Source organism: Globicephala melas, chromosome X, assembly GCF_963455315.2.
Source record: "Globicephala melas chromosome X, mGloMel1.2, whole genome shotgun sequence".
Taxonomy (NCBI): Eukaryota; Metazoa; Chordata; class Mammalia; order Artiodactyla; family Delphinidae; genus Globicephala; species Globicephala melas.
In genome coordinates, this window is record NC_083335.1 from 82,711,046 (window position 1) to 82,733,866 (window position 22,821).

The window sequence follows — 22,821 nt, forward strand, 5'->3', positions numbered from 1 at the left end:
AAATTATATGCAGAAAGCAAACCTCCAGTATGCAGTTGCTCCCAAAGTCCACCGCCTCAATTTTGGGATGATTCATTGTCTATTCAGGTATTCCAGAGATGCAGGGTACATCAAGTTGATTGCGGAGATTTAATCTGCTGCTCCTCAGGCTGCTGGGAGTGATCTCCCTTTCTCTTCTTTGTTCCAAAAGCTCCTGGGGTTCAGCTTCGGATTTGGCCCCGCCTCTGCATGTAGGTCGCCTGAGGGCATCTGTTCTTCACCCAGACAAGTCGGGGTTAAAGTAGCAGCTGATTAGGGGACTCTGGCTCATTCAGGTCAGGCAGAGGGAGGGGTAGGGATTGCGGGGCAAGCCTGCAGCGGCAGAGGCTGGCGTGACATTGCACCAGCCTGAGGTGAGCCATGTGTTCTCCCAGGGAAGTTGTCCCTCGATCACGGAACCCTGGCAGTGGTGGGCTGCACAGGCTCCCTGGAGGGGAGGTGTGGATAGTGACCTGTGCTTGCACACAGGCTTCTTGATGGCTGCAGCAGCAGCCTCAGCGTTTCATGCCCGTCTCTTGTGTCCGGGCTGATAGCCGCGGCTCGCACCCTTCTCTTGAGCTTGTTTAGGCAGTGCTCTGAATCCCCCCTCCTCACCCACCCTGAAACAGTGGTCTCTTGCCTCTTAGACAGGTACAGGCTTTTTCCCGGACTCCCTCCTGGCTAGCTGTGGCACACTAGCCCCCTTCAGGTTGTGTTCACACAGCCAACCCCAGTTCTCTCCCTGGGATCTGACCTCCGAAGCCAGAGCCTCAGCTCCCAGCCACCACCTGCTCTGGCGGGTGAGTAGACATGCCTCTCAGGCTGGTGAGCGCTGGTTGGCAGTGGTCCTCTGTGCAGGAATCTCTCTGCTTTGCTCTCTGTACCCCTATTGCTGTGACCTCCTCCTTGGATCCGAAGTTTCACCCCTGCCATCCCCCTTCTCCGCCAGTGAAGAGGCTTCTTAGTGTGTGGGAACTTTTCCTACTTCACAGTTCCCTCGCAGTGGTGCAGGTCCCGTCCCTAATTTTTTGTCTTTTTTTCTTTCTTTCTTCTTTTGCCCTACCCAGGTATGTGGGGAGTTTCTTGCCTTTTGGGAAGTCTGAGGTCTTCTGCTAGTGTTCAGTAGGTGTTCTGTAGGAGTTGTTCCACATGTAGATGTATTTCTGATGTATTGGTGGGGAGGAAGGTGAACTCCACGTCTTACTCCTCCACCATCTTGAAGGTCTCTTCCACATATGTATATTTTAAAATGATTACAAGATAAGGTCAATTAACACATCTATCACCTCACACAATTACATTTTGTGTGTGTGGTGAGAACATTTCAGATCTAATCTCTTAGCAACTTTCAAATATTTAGTACAATATTGTTAACTATAGTCACCATCATGAATATTAGATCCACAGACTTATTCACCCTATAATTGGAAGTTTGTAACCTTTGACCAACATCTACCCATTTCCCCCATCCCCTAACCCCTGGCAACCTCCATTATATACTTCATTTCTGTGAGTTTGGCTTTTTTGTAGGATTCCACATATGAATGAGATCATATGTATTTGTCTTTCTCTGTATGGCTTATTTCACTTAGCATAATGTCCTCATAGTCTTTCTATGTTAATGCAGATGACAGGAATTCCTTATTTTGTATGGTTGAGTAATATTCCATTGTGTGTGTGGGCATGTAACACATTTTCTTTATCCATTCATCTGAGGATGGACACTTAGATTGTTTCCAAATCTTGGCTATTGTGCCTAATGCTGAAATGAACAGGTGGGGGCAGATCTCTTTGAGACCTTGATTTCTTTTCTTTTAATATATACCCAGAAGTGGGATTGCTGGATCATGTGGTAGTTCTCCTTTTAATTTCTTGAGGAAGCTCCATTCTGTTTTGCATAGTGGTTGTACAAATTTACATTCCCAGCAACAGTGCACTTGTGTTCCCTTTTCCCCACACCCTTGACAATGCTTCTTATCTATTGCCTTTTTTTTAATTTATTTTTTTAACATCTTTATTGAGGTATAATTGCTTTACAATGGTGTGTTAGTTTCTGCTTTAAAACAAAGTGAATCAGTTATACATATACATATGTTCCCATATGTCTTTCCTCTTGCATCTCCCTCCCTCCCACCCTCCCTATCCCACCCCTCCAGGCTGTCACAAAGCACCGGGCCAATATCCCTGTGCCATGCGGCTGCTTCCCACTAGCTATCTACCTTACTACATTTGTTAGTGTGTATATGTCCATGATTCTCTCTCGCACTGCCACAGCTCACCCTTCCCCCTCCCCATAACCTCAAGTCCGTTCTCCATTAGGTCTGTGTCTTTATTCCTGTTTTACCCTTAGGTTCTTCATGACATTTTTTTCCTTAAATTCCATATATATGTGTTAGCATACAGTATTTGTCTTTTTCTTTCTAACTTACTTCACTCTGTATGACAGACTCTAGGTCTATCCACCTCATTACAAATAGCTCAATTTCGTTTCTTTTTATGGCTGAGTAATATTCCATTGTATATATGTGCCACATCTTCTTTATCCATTCATCCAATGATGGGCACTTAGGTTGCTTCCATGTCCTGGCTATTGTAAATAGTGCTGCAATGAACATTTTGGTACATGACTCTTTTTGAATTTTGGTTTTCTCAGGGTATATGCCCAGTAGTGGGATTGCTGGGTCATATGGTAGTTCTATTTGTAGTTTTTGAAGGAACCTCCATACTGTTCTCCATAGTGGCTGAACCAATTCACATTCCCACAAGCAGTGCAAGAGTGTTCCCTTTTCTCCACACCCTCTCCAACATTTATTGTTTCTAGATTTTTTGATGATGGCCATTCTGACTGGTGTGAGATGATATCTCATTGTAGTTTTGATTTGCATTTCTCTAATGATTAATGATGTTGAGCATTTTTTCATGTTTGTTGGCAGTCTGTATATCTTCTTTGGAGAAATGTCTATTTAGGTCTTCTGCCCATTTTTGGATTGGGTTGTTTGTTTTTTTGTTATTGAGCTGCATGAGCTGCTTGTAAATTTTGGAGATTAATCCTTTGTCAGTTGTTTCATTTGCAAATATTTTCTCCAATTCTGAGGGTTGTTTTTGGTCTTGTTTATAGTTTCCTTTGCTGTGCAAAAGCTTTGAAGTTTCATTAGGTCCCATTTGTTTATTTTTGTTTTTATTTCCATTACTCTAGGAGGTGGGTCAGAAAGGATCTTGCTGTGATTTATGTCATAGAATGTTCTGCCTATGTTTTCCTCTAAGAGTTTGATAGTTTCTGGCCTTACATTTAGGTCTTTAATCCATTTTGAGCTTATTTTTGTGTATGGTGTTAGGGAGTGATCTAATCTCATACTTTTACATGTAGCTGTCCAGTTTTCCCAGCACCACTTATTGAAGAGTCTGTCCTTTCTCCACTGTACATTCCTGCCACCTTTATCAAAGATAAGGTGACCATATGTGCGTGGGTTTATCCCTGGGCATTCTATCCTGTTCCATTGATCTATCTTTCTGTTTTTGTGCCAGTACCATACTGTCTTGATTACTGTAGCTTTGTAGTATAGTCTGAAGCCAGGGAGCCTGATTCCTCCAGCTCCGTTTTTCGTTCTCCAGATTGCTTTGACTATTCGGGGTCTTTTGTGTTTCCATACAAATTGTGAATTTTTTTGTTCTAGTTCTGTGAAAAATGCCAGTGGTAGTTTCATAGGGATTGCATTGAATCTATAGATTGCTTTGGGTAGTAGAGTCATTTTCACAATGTTGATTCTTCCAATCCAAGAACATGGTATATCTCTCCATCTATTTATATCATCTTTAATTTCTTTCATCAGTGTCTTATAATTTTCTGCATACAGGTCTTTTGTCTCCTTAGGTAGGTTTATTCCTAGATATTTTATTCTTTTTGTTGCAATGGTAAATGGGAGTGTTTTCTTGATTTCAATTTCAGATTTTTCATCATTAGTATATAGGAATGCCAGAGATTTCTGTGCATTAATTTTTTATCCTGCTACTTTACCAAATTCATTGATTAGCTCTAGTAGTTTTCTGGTGGCATCTTTAGGATACTCTATGTATAGTATCATGTCATCTGCAAACAGTGACAGCTTTACTTCTTCTTTTCCGATTTGGATTCCTTTTATTTCCTTTTCTTCTCTGTTGCCTGTGGCTAAAACTTCCAAAACTATGTTGAATAACAGTGGTGAGAGTGGGCAACCTTGTCTTGTTCCTGATCTTAGTGAAAATGCTTTCAGTTTTTCACCATTGAGGATGATGTTTGCTGTGGGCTTGTCATATATGGCCTTTATTATGTTGAGGAAAGTTCCCTCTATGCCTACTTTCTGCAGGGTTTTTATCATAAATCAGTGTTGAATTTTGTCAGAAGCTTTCTCTGCATCTATTGAGATGATCATATGGTTTTTCTCCTTCAATTTGTTAATATGGTTTATCACATTGATAGATTTGCATATATTGAAGAATCCTTGCATTCCTGGAATAAACCCCACTTGATCATGGTGCACGAACCTTTTAATGTGCTGTTGGATTCTGTTTGCTAGTATTTTGTTGAGGATTTTTGCATCTATGTTCATCAGTGATATTGGCCTGTAGTTTTCTTTCTTTGTGACATCCTTGTATGGTTTTGGTATCAAGGTGATGGTGGCCTCGTAGAAGGAATTTGGGAGTGTTCCTCCCTCTGCTATATTTTGGAAGAGTTTGAGAAGGATAGGTGTTAGCTCTTCTCTAAATGTTTGATAGAATTCGCCTGTGAAGCCATCTGGTCCTGGGCTTTTGTTTGTTGGAAGATTTTTAATCACAGTTTCAATTTCAGTGCTTGTGATTGGTCTGTTCATATTTTCTACTTCTCCCTGCTTCAGTCTTGGCAGGTTGTGCATTTCTAAGAATTTGTCCATTTCTTCCAGATTGTCCATTTTATTGGCATAGAGTTGCTTGTAGTAATCTCTCATGATCTTTTTTATTTCTGCAGTGTCAGTTGTTACCTCTCTTTTTTCATTTCTAATTCTATTGATTTGAGTCTTCTCCCTTTTTTTCTTGATGAGTCTGGCTAGTGGTTCATCTATTTTGTTTATCTTCTCAAAGAACCAGCTTTTAGTTTTATTGATCTTTGCTATTGTTTCCTTCATTTCTTTTTCATTTATTTCTGATCTGATTTTTATGATTTCTTTCCTTCTGCTAGCTTTGGGCTTTTTTTGTTCTTCTTTCTCTAATTGCTTGAGGTGCAAGGTTAGGTTGTTTATTCTAGATGTTTCCTGCTTCTTAAGGTGGGCTTGTGTTGCTATAAACTTCCCCCTTAGAACTGCTTTTGCTGCATCCCATAGGTTTTCGGTCGTTGTGTCTCCATCGTCATTTGTTTCTAGGTATTTTTTTATTTCCTCTCTGATTTCTTCAGTGATCACTTCATTATTAAGTAGTTTATTGTTTAGCCTCCATGTGTTTGTATTTTTTACAGATCTTTTCCTGTAATTGATATCTAGTCTCATGGCGTTGTGGTCAGAAAAGATACTTGATACAATTTCAATTTTCTTAAATTTACCAAGGCTTGATTTGTGACCCAAGATATGATCTATCCTGGAGAATGTTCCATGAGCACTTGAGAAAAATGTGTATTCTGTTGTTTTTGGATGGAGTGTCCTATAAATATCACTTAAGTCCATCTTGTTTAATGTATCATTTAAAGCTTGTGTTTCCTTATTTATTTTGATTTTGGATGATCTGTCCATGGGTGAAAGTGGGGTGTTTAAGTCCCCTACTATGAATGTGTTACTGTCGATTTCCCCTTTTATGGCTGTTAGTATTTGCCTTATGTATTGAGGTGCTCCTATGTTGGGTGCATAAATATTTACAATTGTTATATCTTCTTCTTGGATCGATCCCTTGATCATTATGTAGTGTCCTTCTTTGTCTCTTCTAATAGTCCTTATTTTAAAGTCTATTTTGTCTGATACGAGAATTGCTACTCCAGCTTTCTTTTGGTTTCCATTTGCATGGAATATCTTTTTCCATCCCCTTACTTTCAGTCTGTATGTGTCTCTAGGTCTGAAGTGGGTCTCTTGTAGACAGCATATATAAGGGTCTTGTTTTTGTATCCATTCAGCCAATCTGTGTCTTTTGGTGGGAGCATTTAGTCCATTTACATTTAAGGTAATTATCGATATGTATGTTCCTATTCCCATTTTCTAAATTGTTTTGGGTTCGTTATTATAGGTCTTTTCCTTCTCTTGTGTTTCTTGTCTAGAGAAGTTCCTTTATCATTTGTTGTAAAGCTGGTTTGGTGGTGCTGAACTCTCTCAGCTTTTGCTTGTCTGTAAAGGTTTTAATTTCTCCATCAAATCTGAATGAGATCCTTGCTGGGTAGAGTAGTCTTGACTGCAGGTTTTTCTCCTTCATGACTTTCAGTATGTCCTGCCACTCCCATCTGGCTTGTAGGGTTTCTGCTGAGAGATCAGCTGTTAACCTTATGGGGATTCCCTTGTGTGTTATTTGTTGTTTTTCCCTTGCTGCTTTTAATATGCTTTCTTTGTATTTAATTTTTGACACTTTGATTATTATGTGTCTTGGCATATTTCTCCTTGGATTTATCCTGTATGGGACTCTCTGTGCTTCCTGGACTTGATTAACTATTTCCTTTCCCATATTAGGGAAGTTTTCAACTATAATCTCTTCAAATATTTTCTCAGTCCCTTTCTTTTTCTCTTCTTCTTCTGGAACCCCTGTAATTCGAATGTTGGTGCGTTTAATGTTGTCCCAGTGGTCTCTGAGACTGTCCTCAGTTCTTTTCATTCTGTTTTGTTTATTCTGCTCTGCAGTAGTTATTTCCACTATTTTATCTTCCAGGTCACTTATCCGTTCTTCTGCCTCAGTTATTCTGCTATTGATCCCATCTAGAGTACTTTTAATTTCATTTATTGTGTTGTTCATCGTTGCTTGTTTCATCTGTATTTCTTCTAGGTCCTTATTAACTGTTTCTTGCATTTTGTCCATTCTATTTCCAAGATTTCGGATCATCCTTACTATCATTATTCTGAATTCTTTTTCAGGTAGACTGCCTATTTCCTCTTCATTTGTTAGGTCTGGTGTATTTTTATCTTGCTCCTTTATCTGCTGTGTGTTTTTCTGTCTTCTCATTTTGCTTATCTTACTGTGTTTGGGGTCTCCTTTTTGCAGACTGCAGGTTCGTAGTTCCTGCTGTTTTTGATGTCTGTCTCCAGTGGCTAAGGTTGGTTCAGTGGGTTGTGTAGGCTTCCTGGTGGAGGGGACTAGTGCCTGTGTTCTGGTGGATGAGGCTGGATCTTGTGTTTCTGGTGGGCAGGTCCATGTCTGGTGGTGTGTTTTGGGGTGTCTCTGAACTTATTATTATTTTAGGCAGCATCTCTGCTAATGGGTGGGGTTGTGTTCCTGTTTTGCTAGTTGTTTGGCATAGGTTGTCCAGCATTGTGGCTTGCTGGTCGTTGAGTGAAGCTGTGTGCTGCTGTTAAGATGGAGGTCTCTGGGAGATTTTCGCCATTTGATATTATGTGGCGCTGGGAGGTCTCTTGTTGACCAGTGTCCTGAAGTTGGCTCTCCTACCTCAGAGGCAGAGCCCTGACTCCTGGCTGGAGCACCAAGAGTCTTTCATCCACACGGCTCAGAATAAAAGGGAGAAAAAGTAGAGAGAATTAGTAGAAGTATGAGGAAAGAAAGAAGGAACAGAGGGAAGGAAGGAAGAAAGAAAGAAAGAAGCATAGAAGGCAAGAAGGAAAGAAAGGAGGGAGGGAGGGATGGAGGAAGGAAGGAAGGAGCGAAAGAAGGAAAAAAGACAGAAAGAAAGAAGATACAGTAAGAATAAAATAAAATATAATAAAGTTATTGAATTAAAAAATACTTATTTAGAGAAAAAAAGGGACGGATAGAACCTTAGGACAAATGTTGGAAGCAAAGCTATACAGACAAAATCTTACACAGAAGCATACACATACACCCTCACTAAAAGAGGTAAAGGGGGAAAAATCATAAATCTTGCTCTCAGAGACCACCTCCTCAATTTGGGATGATTCGTTGTCTAAAGGAGGGAAGGAAGGAAGGAAAGAAAGAAGAACAAAGGTAAAGTATAACGTTATTAAAATTAAAATTAATTATTAAGAAAAAAATTTTTTTAAAAACCATGGACGGATAGAACCCTAGGACAAATGGTGGAAGCAAGACTATACAGACAAGATCTCACACAGAAGCATACACATACACATTCACAAAAAGAGGAAAAGGGGAAAAAAATCATAGATCTTGCTCCTAAAGTCCACCTCCTTAATTTGGGATGATTGGTTGTCTATTCAGGTTCCACAGATGCAGGGTATATCAAGTTGATTGTGGAGCTTTAATCCGCTGCTTCTGAGGCTGCTGGGAGAGATTCCCCTTTCTCTTCTTTGTTCTCACAGTTCACAGGGGCCCAGCTTTGGATTTGGCCTGCCTCTGCGTGTAGGTCGCTGGAGGGCGTCTGTTTTTTGCTCAGACAGGACGGGGTTAAAGGAGCCGCTGATTCGGGGACTCTGGCGTACTCAGGCCGGGGGGCGGGGGGGCGGGAGGGGCACTGCGTGCGGGGCGGGCCTGCAGCGGCAAAGGCCAGCGTGACTTTGCACCAGCCTGAGGCCCGCCGTGTGTTCTCCCAGGGAAGTTGTCCCTGGATCTCGGGAACCTGGCAGTGGTGGGCTGCACAGGCTCCGCGGAAGAGGGGTGTGGAGGGTGACCTGTGCTCGCACACAGGCCCCTTGGTGGCGGCAGCAGCAGCCTTAGCGTCTCCCGCCCGTCTCTGGGGTCCGTGCTTTTAGCCGCGGCTAGCCGTGGTGCACTAACCCCTTCAGGCTATGTTCAAGCCGCCAACCCCAGTCCTCTCCCTGCACTCCGTCGGAAACCGAAACCCGAGCCTCAGCTCGCAGCCCCGCCCGCCCCGGCGGGTGAGCAGACAAGCCTCTCGGGCTGGTGAGTGCCTCTTGGCACCGATCCTCTGTGCGGGAATCTCCCCGCTTTGCCCTCCGCACCCGTTGCTGTGCACTCCTCCGCGGCACCGCTATTGCCTTTTTTTATAATAGCCATTCTAACAGATGTGAAGTGATATCTCATTGTGGTTTTGATTTGCATTTCCTTTATGATTAGTGATATCAAGCCTCTTTTTATGTACCTGTTTGCCATTTGTTTGCCTTTGAAAAATTGCCTACTTAGTTCCTCTACCCATTATAAATTTGATTCTTTGTTGGGTTTTTTGTTGTTTTTTTAATGTTTATTTATTTATTATTAGTCAGCCATTTTATACACATCAGTGTATACTTGTAAGTTCCAATCTCCCAATTCATCACACCACGACCCCACCCACTGCCGCTTTCCCCCTTTGGTGTCCATACATTTTTTTTCTCTACTTCTGTGTCTCAATTTCTCTGCAAACCAGTTCATCTGTACCATTTTCTAGGTTCCACATATATGCATTAATATACGATATTTGTTTTTCTCTTTGACTTACTTCACTCTGTATGACAGTCTCTAGATGCATCCACGTCTCTACAAATGACCCAATTTTGTTCCTTTTTATGGCTGAGAAATATTCCATTCTATATATGTACCACATGTTCTTTATCCATTCATCTGTCAATGGGCATTTAGGTTGCTTCTATAACCTGGCTATTGTAAATAGTGCTGCAATGAACATTGGAGTGCATGTGTCTTTTTGAAATGTGGTTTTCTCTGGGTATATGCCCAGGAGTGGGATTGCTGGGTCATATGGTAATTCTAGTTTTAGTTCTTTAAGGAACTTCCATACTGTTCTCCATAGTGGCTGTATCCATTTACATTCCCACCAACAGTGCAAGAGGGTTCCCTTTTCTCCACACCCTCTCCAGCATTTGTTGTTTGAGATTTTCTGATGAGGGTCATTCTAACTGGTGTGAGGTGATACCTCATTGTAGTTTTGATTTGCATTTCTCTAATAATTAGTGATATTGAGCAGCTTTTCATGTGCTTCTTGGCCTTCTGTATGTCTTCTTCGGAGAAATGTCTATTTAGGCTTTCTGCCCTTTTTTGGATTGGGTTGTTTGTTTTTTTAATATTGAGCTGCATGAGCTGTTTATATATTTTGGAGATTAATCCTTTGTCTGATGATGCATTTGCAAATATTTTCTCCCATTTTGAGGGTTGTCTTTTTGTCTTGTTTATGGTTTCCTTTGCTGTGCAAAAGCTCTTAAGTTTCTTTAGGTCCCATTTGTTTATTTTTGTTTTTATTTCCATTTCTCGAGGACATGGATTAAAAAATATCTCACTGTGATTTATGTCAAAGTGTGTTCTTCCTATGTTTTCCTCTAAGAGTTTTATAGTGCCTGGACTTACATTTAGGTCTCTAATCCATTTTGAGTTTATTTTTTTGTAGGTGTTATGGAGTGTTCTAATTTCATTCTTTTACATGTAGCTGTCCAGTTTTCCCAGCACCACTTATTGAAGAGACTGTCTTTTCTCCACTGTATAACCTTGCATCCTTTGTCATAGATTAGTTGACCATAGGTGCGTGGGTTTATCTCTGGGCTTTCTATCCTGCTCCATTGATCTATACTTCTGTTTTTGTGCCAGTACCATATTGTCTTGATTACTGTGGCTTTGTAGTATAGGCTGAAGTCAGGGAGTCTGATTCCTCCAGCTCCGTTTTTTTCCCTCAAGACTGCTTTGGCTATTCGGGGTCTTTTGTGTCTCCATACAAATTTTAAGATTTTTTGTTCTAGTTCTGTAAAAAATGCCATTGGTAATTTGATAGGGATTGTATTGAATCTGTAGATTGCTTTGGGTAGTATAGTTTTTCACAATATTGATTTTTTCATAATATTGATCCTTCCAATCCAAGAACATGGTATATCTCTCCATCTGTTTGATTAATCTTTAATTTCTTTCATCAGTGTCTTATAGTTTTCTACATACAGGTATTTTGTCTCCTTAGGTAGGTTTATTCCTAGGTATTTTATTCTTTTTGTTGCAATGGTAAATGGGAGTGTTTCCTTAATTTCTCTTTCACATTTTTCGTCATTAGTAGGAATGCAAGAGATTTGTGGACATTAATTTTGTATCCTGCAACTTTACCAATTCATTGATTAGTTCTAGTAGTTTTCTGGTGGCATCGTTAGGATTCTCTATGTATAGTAGCATGTCATCTGCAAACAGTGAGTTTTACTTCTTCCCAATTTGGATTCCTTTTATTTCTTTTTCTTCTATGATTGCTGTGGCTAGGACTTCCAAAACTATGTTGAATAATAGTGGTGATTGTGGACCTCCTTGTCTTGTTCCTGATCTTAAAGGAAATGCTTCCAGGTTTTCACCATTGAGAATGATGTTTGCTGTGGGTTTGTCATATACGGCCTTTATTATGCTGAAGTAGGTTCCCTCTGTGCCCACTTTCTGGAGAGTTTTTAATATAAATGGGTGTTGAATTTTGTCAAAAGCTTTCTCTGCATCTATTGAGATGATCATATGGTTTTTCTCCTTCAAACTGTTAATATGGTGTATCCCATTGATTGATTTGCGTATATGGAAGAATCCTTACATTCGTGGGATAAACCCCACTTGATCATGGTGTATGATCGTTTGAATGTGCAGTTGGATTCTGTTTGCTAGTATTTTGTTGAGAATTTTTGCATCTATGTTCATCAGTGATATTGGCCTGTAGTTTTCTTTCTTTGTGACATCCTTGTCTGGTTTTGGTATCAGGGTTATGGTGGCCTCGTAGAAGGAATTTGGGAGTGTTCCTCCCTCTGCTATATTTTGCAAGAGTTTGAGAAGGATGGGTGTTAGCTCTTCTCTAAATGTTTGATAGAATTCACCTGTGAAGCCTTCTGGTCCTGGACTTCTGTTTGTTGGAAGATTTTTCATCACAGTTTCAATTTCATTGCTTGTGATTGGTCTGTTCATATTTTCTATTTCTTCCTGGTTCAGTCTTGGAAGGTTATACCTTTCTAAGAATTTGTCCATTTCTTTCAGGTTGTCCTCTTTATTGGCATAGAATTGCTTGTAATATTCTCTTAGAATGCTTTGTATTTCTGCCGTGTCTGTTGTAACTTCTCCCTTTTCATTTCTAATTTTATTGATTTGAGTCCTCTCCCTCTTTTCCTTGATGAGTCTGGCTAATTGTTTATCTTTTTCTTTAACTTCTCAAGGAACCAGCTTTTAGTATTAATGATCTATTGTTTTGTTTCTATTTCATTTATTTCTGCTGTGTTCTTTATGATTTCTTTCCTTCTGCTAACTTTGGGTTTTGTTTGTTCTTTCTCTAGTTCCTTTAGGTGTAATGTTTGATTCTTTATTTGAGATCTTTCTTGTTTCCTGAGGTAGACTTGTATAGCTATAAACTTCCCTCCTAGAACTGCTTTTGCTACATCCCATAGGTTTTGGATCATCATGTTTTCATTGTCATTTGTCTCTAGGTATTTTTTGATGTCCTCTTTGATTTCTTCAGTGATCTCTTGGTTATTTAGTAACATATTGTTTAGCCTCCATATGTTTGTGTTTTTTACATTTTTTTCCCTGTAATTAATTTCTAATGTCATAGCGTTGTGGTCAGAAAAGATACATGATATGATTTCAATCTTCTTAAATTTATTGAGGCTTGATTTGTGACCCAAGATGTGATCTATCTTGGAGAATGTTCTGTGTGCACTTGAGAAGAAAGTGTAATCTGCTGTTTTTGGATGGAATGTCCTATAAATATCAGTGAAATCTATCTGGTCTATTGTGTCATTTAAAGCTTGTGTTTCCTTATTAATTTTCTGTTTGGATGATCTGCTCATTGGTATAAGTGAGGTGTTAAAGTCTCACACTATTTATGTGTTTCTGTTGATTTCCTCTTTTAGAGATGTTAGCAGTTGCCTTATGTATTGAGGTGCTCCTATGTTGGGTGCATATATATTTATAATTGTTATATCTTCTTCTTGGGTTGGTCCTTTTTTATATTTTTTTAAAGATGTTGGGGGTAGGAGTTTATTAATTAATTAATTAATTTTTGCTCTGTTGGGTCTTTGTTTCTGTGCGAGGGCTTTCTCTAGTTATGGCAAGTGGGGGCCACTCTTCATCACGGTGTGCGGGCCTCTCACTATAGCGGCCTCTCGCTGCGGAGCACAGGCTCCATACGTGAAGGCTCAGTAGTTGTGGCTCACGGGCCTAGTTGCTCCACAGCATGTGGGATCCTTCCAGACCAGGGCTCGAACCCGTGTCCCCTGCATTAGCAGGCAGATTCTCAACCACTGCACCACCAGGGAAGCCCTTGGGTTGGTCCTTTGATCATTATGTAGTGTCCTTCCTTGTCTCTTGTAACATTATTTTAAAGTCTATTTTGTCTGATATGAGTATTGTTACTCCAGATTTTGTTTGATTTCCATTTTCATGGAATATCTTTTACCGTTCCCTCACTCTCAGTCTGTATGTGTCCCAGGTCTGAAGCGGGTCTCTTGTAGACAGCATATATGTGGGTGTTCTTTTTGTATCCATTCAGCATATGTGTCTTTTGGCTGAAGCATTTAATGCATTCACATTTAAGGTAATTATCAATATGTATGTTCCTATGACCATTCTCTTAATTGTTTGGGGTTTGTTTTTGTAGGTCCTTTTCTTCTCTTGTGTTTCCCACTTAGAGAAGTTCTTTTTAGCGTTTGTTGTAGAGCTGGTTTGGTGGTGCTGAATTGTCTTAGCTTCTGCTTTTCTGTAAAGCTTTTGATTTCTCCATCGAGTCTGAATGAGATCCTTGTTGGGTATAGTAATCTTGGTTGTATGTTCTTCCCTTTTATCATTTTAAGTATATCATGCCACTCCCTTCTGGCTTGTAGAGTTTCTACTGAGAAATCAGCTGTTAACCTTATGGGAGTTCCCTTGTATGTTATGTTATTTGTCATTTTTCCCTTGCTGCTTTCAGTAATTTTTCTTTGTCTTTAATTTTTGCCAATTTGATTACTATGTGTGTCAGTGTGTTTCTCCTTGGGATTATCCTGTATGGGACTCTGTACTTCCTGGACTTGGGTGGTTATTTCCTTTCTGATGTTAGGGATGTTTTTGACTATAATCTCTTCAAGTATTTTCTTGGGTCCTTTCTCTCTCTCTTCTCCTTCTGGGACCCCTATAATGCGAATGTTGTTGTGTTCAATGTTGTCCCAGAGGTCTCTTAGGCGCTCTTCATTTCTTTTCATTCTTTTTTCTTTATTCTATTCCGCAGCAGTGAATTCCACCATTTTGTCTTCCAGGTCACTTAACCGTTCTTCTGCCTCAGTTATTCTGCTATTGATTCCTTCTAGTGTATTTTCATTTCATTTATTGTATTGTTCATCTCTGTTTGTTTGTCCTTTAATTATTCTAGATCTTTGTTAAACATTTCTTGCATCTTCTCGATCTTTGCCTCCATTCTTTCTCCGAGGTCCTGGATGATCTTCACTATCATTATTCTGAATTCTTTTTCTGGAAGGTTGCCTATCTCCATTTCATTTAGTTGTTTTTCTGGGGTTTTATCTTGTTCCTTCATTTGGTGCATAGCCCTCTGCCTTTTCATCTTGTCTATCTTTCTGTGAATGTGGTTTTTGTTTTGCAGGCTGCAGGATTGTAGTTCTTGCTTCTGCTGTCTGCCCTCTGGTGGATGAGGGTATCTAAGAGGCTTGTGGAAGTTTCTTGATGGCAGGGACTCCTGGTAGGTGAGCTGGCTGTTGCTCTGGTGGGTAGAGCTCAGTAAAACTTTAATCTGCTTGTCTGCTGTTGGGTGGGGCTGGGTGGGGCTGGGTTCCCTCCCTGTTGTTTTTTTTTGGCCTGAGGCAACCCAACACTGGAACCTACCCGGTGTCTTTGTTGGGGCTAATGATGGACTCTGGGAGGGCTCACGCCAAGGAGTACTTCCCAGAACTTCTGCTGCCAGTGTCCTTGTCCCTTGGTGAGCCACAGCTGCCCCTGCCTCTGCAGGGGACCCTCCAACACTAGCAGGTAAGTCTGGTTCAGTCTCCTATGGGGTCACTGCTCCTTCTCCTGGGTCCCAATGTGCACACTACTTTGTGTGTTCCCTCCAAGAGTGGAGTCTCTTTTTCCCCCAGCCCTGCCGAAGTCCTGCAATCAAATCCCACTAGCCTTCAAAGTCTGATTCTCTAGGAATTCCTCCTCTGTTTGCCAGACCCCCAGTTTGGGGAGCCGGACGTGGGGCTCATAACCTTCACTCCAGTGGGTGGACTTCTGTGGTATGTGTTCAGTTTGTGAGTCACACACTCAGCAGTTATGGGATTTGATTTTATTGTGATAGTGCCCCTCCTACCATCTCATTGTGGCTTCTCCTTTGTCTTTGCATGTGGGATATCTTTTTTGGTGAGTTCCAGTGTCTTCCTGTCCATGATTGTTCAGCAGTTAGTTGTGATTCCCATGTTCTCGAAAGAGGGAATGAGAGCATGTCCTTCTACTCTGCCGTCTTGAACCAAATCCGGCTTTTTTTGTTGTTGTTTTGTTTGTTTGTTTTGCTATTGAGTTATATGAATTCCTTATATATTTTGTATATAAACCTCTTATCTGATATATGGTTTCCAAAAATTTCCTCCCATTTTGTTTGACTTTTCATTTTGTTGATTGTTTCTTTTGCTGTGCAAATGCTTTTTAGTTTGATGTAGTCCCAAATTTTAATTTTTGCTTTTGTTGCTTGTGCTTTTGGTGTCGTTTCCAAAATCTTATTGACAAGACCAATGTCAAAGAGCTTTTTTCCCTATGATTTCTTCCAGGAAATTTATGGTTTTGCATTTTACATTTAAGTCTTTAATCCATTCTGAGTTAATTTTGGTGAGTGGTATAAGATAGGAGTGCAATTTCATTCTTTTGTATGTGAATATCCATTTTCCCTACACCATTTATTGATTGCCTATTCCCCATTGTATATTTCTATATTCCATGTTAAATATTAGTTGAACATATATGCATGTGTTTATTCCTGGGGTCTAAATTCTATTCCATTGGTCTATATGTATGTTTTTTATGCCAATACTATACTGTTTTGATTATTAGAGCTTTTTAGTATATTTTGAAATTAGGAAGTGCGATGCTACCAATTTTGCTCTTCTTTCTCAAGATTGCTTTGGTTACTCAGGATCATTTATGGTTCTATGCAAATTTAGAATTGTTTTTTGTATTTCTGTGAAAGATGTCACTGGAATTTTAATAGAAAATCTATAGAAGGCTTTGGGTAATATGTACATTTTAAAAATATTAATTCTTCTGATTCACTAATGTGGGATATATTTCTATTTATTTGTGCCCTCTTCAATTTCTTTCATTAATGCCTTACAGTTTTCAGTGTAGAGATCTTTTACCTCTTTGGTTAAATTTATTCCTAAGTATTTTATTGGTTTTGATGCTATTGTAGATGGGATTGTTTTCTTTATTTCTCTTTCAGATATATTATTGTCAGTGTATGGAAATGCAACTGACTTTTGTAAGGTTGATTTTGTATCCTGCAACATTACTGAATTCATTTGTTCATTCTAACAGTTGTTGGTGATGTTACAAATCATGCCATCTGTAAAAAAAAAGACAATTTTTCTTCTCTTCTGATTTGAATACTTTTTGTTTTTCTTGCCCAATTTCTCTGGCTAGGACTTCCAGTACTACTTTGAATAGAAATGGTGAAAGTGGACACCCTTGTCTTGTTCTTAATTTTAGAGGATAAGCTTTCAGCTTTTCACCATTGAGTATGATGCTAGCTGTGGGCTTGTCATATATGGCCTTTATTATGTAGACGCATGTTCCTTCTATACCAAATTTGTTGAGAGCTTTTATCATTAAAGGATGTTGAATTTTGTCAAATGCTATTTCTGCATCTGTTGAGAGGATCATATGATTTTTGTCCTTCATTCTATTAATGTGGTGTATCACATTTATTCATTTGCATATGTTGAACCATCCTTCCATCCCAGGGATAAATGCCACTTGGTCATGGTGTATGATCCTTTTAATGTGCTGTTGAATTTGGTTTGCTAGAATTTGTTGAGAATTTTTTTCATTTAAAAGACTTTATTTTTTATTGACATATAGCCGATGTACAATATTATATGTTATAGGTGTACAACATAGTGATTCACAGTTTTTAATGGTTATACTCCATTTATAGTTATTATAAAATATCCCTGTGTTGTACAATATATCCTTGTATTTTGCATCTGTATTCATCAGGGATATTGGCCCATTGTTTTCTTTTCTTGTAATGTACTTATCTGGCTTTGGTATCAAGGTAATGCTGGCCTCACAAAATAAGTTTGGGAATGTTCTCCCCTCTTCAATTTTCTGGAAGAATTTAGTAGGATTGACATTAATTCTTCTTTACATTTTGGTAGAATTCACCAGTGAAACCATCTGGTTGAGGGCTTTTATTTTTGGGGAGGGTTTTGATTTTTGCTTCAGTATCCTTAGTCATTATTGGTTCAAGTTTTCTATATCTTCATGATTCAGTCTTGGTAATTTGTGTGTTTCTAGGAATTATGTCTTGTAGGTTATCCAAATTTTTGGTATATAACTGTTCATAGTAGCCTCTTATCCTTTGTAATTCTGTAGTGCCAGTTGTAATGTCTCCTCTTTCATTTATAATTTTATTTATTTGAATGTTCTCTCTCTTTTTTCTTCGTTAGTGTAGATAAAGGCTTCTTAATTTTGTTTCTTTCCAAAAAAAATAACAACTCAGTTTCATTGATTTTTTTCTATTGTCTTTCTAGTCTCTATTTCATTTATTTATGCTCTGTTCTTTATTTCCTTCCTTCTGCTAACATTGGGCTTACTGTGTTCTTTTCCTAATTCCTTGAGGTGTAAAGTTAGGTTGTTTATTTGATATCTCTATATTTTTTCTTATGTAGGCACTTATTGTTATAAATGTCCCTCTTAGAACTGCTTTTGCTGTATCCATTATGTTTTGGTATGTTGTATTTTCATTTGTCTCAAGATACTTTCTAATTTCCCTTTTGATTTCTTCTTTGACACATTGGCTGTTCAGCAGCATATTGTTTAGTTGCCATGTATACGTGGATTTTTCAGTTTTCTTCCTGTTTCTAGTTCCATACCATTTTGGATAGTAGACATGATTTCAATCTTAAGTTTGTTAAGGCTTGCTTTGTGGTGCAACATATGATTTATCCTAGGGAATGTTCTAAATCATTATCTATTCTAATCCTCATATTGTGCAGATTTAGGCAGTGTAAGCCCCATTCAAGCTGCCTCCTGTGTTCTTTTGACAACCCCACATAAGTTTTTTGAGCACTCCTTTATTTTCTGTCCTACACTAATCTTAGACTTTCCATATGCCTTCACAGGAATCAATGATTTGTCCAAGGAGCTGTGATTCCTTTCATTAGGAAATAGCATTCAGAAACAATGATCTGGGTGCTAGATGTTCTCATGGCAACTGGGATACAGCCATCTTTATTACATTCCATGTTTCCTGCTTTACTGTGTCCTGGAGCTGCAAGTGTTTATAATAAAAATGAACTAGCTCCAGTATAATTTTAGAGAACTAGTTGAATCTTGGTTTTCCTTTATTGCTGGAGTAGAGCAGACCCTGGAGAATTAAACCAAAATGTTTTTAGATACTTGTTGTATGACTTACCACTGATTTCCACTTGCATTCCAGGAATAATTTCCCTCTGGGACTGAGAGTTTTATTTTGTCTAAAATGCAAAACCTTTCTTGGCTGGAGCCAAGAGAGTAGAAAACAATGATATTTAGATCATAGTATGTCAAAATTAGTCATTATAGTCTGTTTCTGGGACAATGGCATGGGCTCACTTTTCTCTGATCCTCCTCTTTAAATACAACTAAAGATCCTGAAAATAATTCAATAGACTCTAAAAGATAGAAGAAGATGGACTGAATAGTGAACTCAGAACTTGAAGAATGACAGCACAGAGAGTTCCCTGGGTTTTCTTTATATCAATCATTCCCATAACCCAGACTGGGTCTGCAACCCCCAAACTGCTAACAGGTACAGACCAAAAAATCTCCAAAAAAAAATGGAAAAGAAAAAAAAGCTTTTTCTCTCTGAACAAAGATCTGGGAAAGGGAAAGCTTAGCAGGGAGATCCATACCCAGTGGCAGGAGCTGGCTTACCTGTCTGTGGTAGCTTTACCAGCTGAGTTGGGAGAGTGAGGACAATCTATCTCCCATGCTTCACACTAGCCAGCAGCAGCAGCAGAATCTGATCTACTCTAAGCAGTAACAGCAGAACTAGGGAGAGCTGACACACTCCCAGCTCCACATCATGAGACAACAGATGAGTCCTTCCACCTGCAGTGGTAATGCCAGTTGCCCTAGTGTCTCCCAGTCCTCTACTGAAATGCAGAAGGCAGCCCAAGGCAATGTTTCCTGAACTTATACTCACTGGCAGCCAGCCGCCTAGGTCCAGGGGTCCTGGCCTTCCATCCAACGGCTGAAGGCATCCTAGGCCTGGTGCCTCCTGGGTCTATACTCAGTGGCAGAAAATGAACAGGGCCAGGGTCTCCTGACCCACCACCCAGACCCATGGCTCTGGCCTTCCACACAATGACAAAAGGCAGCCCATCCCTGGCTGCACTATCAGAGATAGAGTGGGAAGCTCCTGGCAGTGAGTGGCTGGAAAACAGGTCAGGAGAAATGTTTTCTGTCCTACGGGTCTGGATTTCCCCACAACTCACTTTAACTACACTGGGAGATGAGGAAGCACCTTCTTTCCCTGCATGTGGTAACAATGGAAGCTCAAGCAGAGTCAGAAGAATAAAGCAGATCAAATGGCATTGAAAAATCTCAGGAGACTAAATTGTCATTGGAATTACAGGCCAGAACCTATACACTAAACCTAACAGCGTGGTTGCCTGATAAAATAGAAGATATAGAAAGGGCAAAGAGTCTCTTAACCTAATGTTTAAAGTGTTCAGAAAACAATTGAAAATCACTTATTATACCAAGAATCAGGAAGATAAAAACTTGAACAAGAAAAGACAATCAAATGACACCAAATACTGAGATGAATTAGATGTTGGAACTATCTCATAAAGATTTTAAAGCAGTCACTATAAAACTGCTTCAAAAAGTAATTACAGGTAACCTACAGAATGGGAGAAAATATTTGCAAATCATATATCTAATAAGAGGTTAATATCTAAAATATATAAAGAACTCACCCAACTCAATAGCAAAGAAACAAGCAATCTTATTAAAAAGCAGGCAGAAGATCTGAATAGACAATTTTCCAAAGAAGACATACAGATGGCCAACAGGTACATGAAAACATGCTCAACATCACTAATCATAAGGGAAATGCAAATCAAAACCACAATGAAATACCATCTCACACCTGGTAGAATGGCTATTATCAAAAAAACAAGAAATAACAAGTGTTGGTGAGGATGTGGTGAAAAGAGAACATTAGTGCACTGTTGGTAGGAATGTAAATATGTGCCACTACTGTGGAAAACACTATGGAAATACTTTAGAAGTTAAAAATAGAGCTACCATATGATCCAGCAATTTCAATTCTGAGTATTTAGTCATAAAAGAAAAACAAAAACCCACAAACTTAAAAAGATACCTGCACTCCCATGTTCATTGCAGCATTATTTAAAATAGCCAAAATGTTAAAACAACCTAAATGTACATTAACAGATGAATGAAGAAGATGTGGTACACATATACAATGGAATACTACTCAGCTATAAAAAAGAATGAAATAATTCCATTTGCAGCAACATGGATGGACCTAGAGATTATCATATTAAGTGAAGTAAGTCAGACAGAGAAAGACGAATACCATATGATATCACTTATATGTGGAATCTAAAAAAAACAAAACAATAAGCTCATAAATGTAGAGAACAGGAAAACAGATTGGTGGTCGCCAGAGGTGGGGGGAGGAGAGAGTGGGGAGGTGAGAGAATTGAGTGAAGGGAATCAAAAGGTACACATTTCCAATTATAAAATTAGTTAATAATAATGTTCTGTATATTTGAAAGTTACTAAGAGAGTAATCTTTTTTTTTAAGATCTTTATTGGAGTATAATTGCTTTACAATGGTGTGTTAGTTTCTGCTCTATAACAAAGTGAATCAGTTATACATATACATATGTCCCCATATCTCTTCCCTCTTGCATCTCCCTCCCTCCCACCCTCCCTATCCCACCCTCTAGGTGGTCACAAAGCACCGAGCTGATCTCCTTGTGCTATGCAGCTGCTTCCCACTAGCTATCTATTTTACGTTTGGTAGTGTATATATGTCCATGCCACTCTCGCTTTGTCCCAGCTTACCCTTCCCCCTCTCCGTATCCTCAAGTCCATTCACTAGTAGGTCTGTGTCTTTATTCCTGTGTTGCCCCTAGGCTCTTCATGACCTTTTTTCTTTTTTATAAGATTCCATATATATGTGTTAGCATATGGTATTTGTTTTTCTCTTTCTGACTTACTTCACTCTGGAGAGTAAATCTTAAAAGTTCTCAATACAAGAAAAAAAATTATGTAACTATATGAGGTGATGGATGTTAACTAGAATTATTGTGGCGATCATTTCTCAATATATACAAATATATCATTTTGTTGTACACCTGAAACTAATAGAAAGTTGCATGTCAATTATACCTCAATAAAAAGTTAATTAATTTTTAAAAAGTAATCAAAAATTTGCTTGAAAAAAGGAAAAAAAACTAAGAAAAGAAGTACAAGTATATAAAAGAGGCAAATAGAAATTATAGAACCAAAAAACATAATAACAGAACAAAAAGTTCACTGGATGGGCTCAATAGTAGTGTAGAGATGACAGAAAATAGAATCAGTGAGCTTGTGGAGAGATCAATAAATTTTACTGAATCTAATGAACAGAAAGTATATGCCTGAAAAAGTGAAATGAGCAGAGTATCAAGGAATTGTTGAAGTCTAGCAAAAAAATCTAATATTCATATCATTGATGCCCCAGAAGGAGATGAGAAAGAATGTGGGGCTGAAAAAGTATTTCTATTAGTCAGGGTTCTCCAGAGAAACAGAACCAATAGGGTGTGTGTGTGTGTGTGTGTGTGTGTGTGTGTGTGTGTGGCCTTATTATAAATAATTGCCTCACACGATTATGGAGGCTGACAAATTCAAAAAATGCAATGTTGGCTGGCAGGCTGGAAACACAGGAGAGCTGATGGCGCAGTTCCTGTCTGAAAGCCAGCAGGTGGAGACCTAGGAAAGCCAATGGTGCTTAAGAGGTCCAAAGACAATCTGCTGCAGAATTCCCTCTTGCTCTGGAAGGCCAGTTTTTTGTTTTATTCAGGCTTTCAACTGATTAGGTGAGTCTTACCCACACTATGGATGATAATTTGCTTACTCAGAGTTCATTGATTTAAATGTTAATCTCATCCAAAATCACCCTCCAGGTTGACACATAAAATTAAGCATTACAAGTTCACCCCATGTCAACTTGGCACCTGTATGCATCTCCTTAAACCATACTTAATCTCCAAATAAAGACAATAACAAGGTCATCCTTCTACCTAACATGATACAGCTATCCTGCCTACAACTGAAAATGCACTAACCTTTTCCTCAAAAAAGATACAAACTTCTTGGGTGATGATTACTTGTCTCCTTGATCAGCCATACTTAAATACCATGATGTATTAGTTTCTGCTTTATCACAAAGTGAATCAGTTATACATATACTTATGTTCCCATATCTCTTCCCTCTTGCATCTCCCTCCCTCCCACCCTCCCTATCCCACCCCTCTAGGTAGTCACAAAGCACCGAGCTGATCTTCCTGTGCTATGCGGCTGCTTCCCACTAGCTATCTACCTTACGTT